Genomic DNA, 2,154 nt, shown 5'->3' with positions numbered 1-2,154 from the left:
CACTGCAGTAATTTAGGCCTACGTTAGCTTTTTTCAACAAATTGTTGCTCGCTGGAAATTGAAAAAACACTGCAAATTAATTTTTTGTCAATCCATTCAAAACAGTAGACGTATAGTTGTCACTTGGCGAAAACGTCATCTCTTTGACATAAATACCAAATCAGTGTTGGTAAACGTGTATCAGAATAATAACATTAGAGTGCATCGACACAATGCGAAAAAAACTCTTGGCGGAACCCATGAACCAACTTACAAGATCACGCAATCGGAAAAGAATGAAAAAAGTAAATTTCTGAGCGTTTTTAACATCTGCCTAAGAATGGAAACAAACTAGGAAATCGAAAAAGGCACGGTGATTAAGTGCCCATAGTCATAGTCGCAAGTTAAAACTCATTCTGGTTAAAATACAGTTTTAAGTTTAGAATAGAGTTTTAAGTTGTGTTAACCATAGACATCTTAGAAACAGCTTTTTGTTAAGATGAGAGAGAACAGTGCAATCCATATGAAGAAAAAAATTTACCCGGCAATATATAGAAATATGAGTACTTTAATTAGTTCACCCTGTGTCCGCTTGTCGGATGGCGGATTTAGCAAGCCGGGAAAACGTGGGTTCGAGCAGAGAACTTAGATAGATAGAGAAGGTGCAAACTGAAAGTGGAAACTATTCGCGGACGAAAAATTAACAGCGCTAGAAAAGTTCAAGCAGAGAATGTTAATGAAATGAGAAGGAGCAAATGTTAAATAACATTTTTTCAAGTACTAATTAGAAAATCTGAGATGCGAGAGTTCACCACTGAGATCAAGGAGTTCGCCACACCAATTTTAACTACCATATTCTATGGTGAAGTGAGAGGATTGTGGCAAATTTAGAAAAATTAGCTGCCGTTGGTGGTACATAGTTGCAAATTTATGCCGTCAGCTTATGAGTGCTGTGGTGCATGCTGCAAAAATGTAGCTCGTCTTCTGTTTTAACTTTTTGTGCTTATTTCTAAAACCATTGGAAGGGTGGTATTTTTTTATTTATTAAATTTAAGTCGGGCGGAGCCGAACATTAAATACCCGGCGCAAGTATTAAATATATGTTTTCCACCTTTCCGAAAATTAACGCTTCATGATAAGCCGGGGTGGTTTTACCCCTCTTTTAAACATCTTCGATAGAACGTTCAGTTAGACATAATGAGATAAACTTATGTAGTCGTATGTGGGCGTTATCACGCCCATTTTCCAAAATTTTAAACAATGTTACTTCTTTTCAAGGGATTGTTTTTAGTATCAATTTTGAGTAAATTAGCGTCCTTAAATTTCGAAATATTGAAGTTTCAAACATTTCTGAAATTTACCGTTATATGAAAAGCGGCTGTAATTTTAGTCCGATTTCAATAATTTTCAACGTTTTTCTTTTACGTGGCAAGCACAATAACCGTACCTAGTTTAGTACAAATTGGTACAACGGGTAGCTAGGTGCATATATGTGAGCGGTGCCACGCCTATTTTCCAAAATTTTATCATAAATGGTAAAGAATTGTTGCAACCATCAATTTTTAATAAATTAGCTTTAATATTTACTGATTTATCGAATATTTCGTATTTCTCTAAATACCCGTTATATGGGATGTGGGCGTGGTTATTATCCGACTTTAAAAATTTTCGGCGATTTGGTATGTTGTACCAAGGCCGAAACCGTGCCAGGTTTGGAAGAAATTGGTGCATCGTTTACTAAGATATACAGGTGTAACCATAAGTGGGCGTGGCTACGCCCATTTTCCAAAAATTTAAAACATTCTTATTTTTCGTCTAAAAATTATTCTAAATATCAATTTTGAGTGAATAATCTTCAGTAGTTACTAAAATATCGCAGTTTTCGTATTTCTGAAAATTACCCTTATATGGGAAGTAGGCGTGGTTATTGTCCGATTTTGCACATTTTTAATACCGTCAATCCTACGCCCGAAAGAAGTGCACGTAGAAAGTTTCTTTAAGATATCTCAATTTTTTTTCGTTATGTGAACAAAGTTATGAACGTTGTGAACAAGTGCGCTCGGGTATAAAAAATTACAAGCTATTCATTACAGGTGAATCTTTTCAAGAAGTCACCCGGGAACTAAGCAGATCTGAGACCTTCATCGTCCGTGATTCCAATAATTCAAACTATTA

Source organism: Rhagoletis pomonella, unplaced genomic scaffold, assembly GCF_013731165.1.
Source record: "Rhagoletis pomonella isolate Grant_MI unplaced genomic scaffold, Rhpom_1.0 Rhpom_scaffold_00008, whole genome shotgun sequence".
NCBI lineage: Eukaryota > Metazoa > Arthropoda > Insecta > Diptera > Tephritidae > Rhagoletis > Rhagoletis pomonella.
This window is presented reverse-complemented; position numbering follows the sequence as displayed.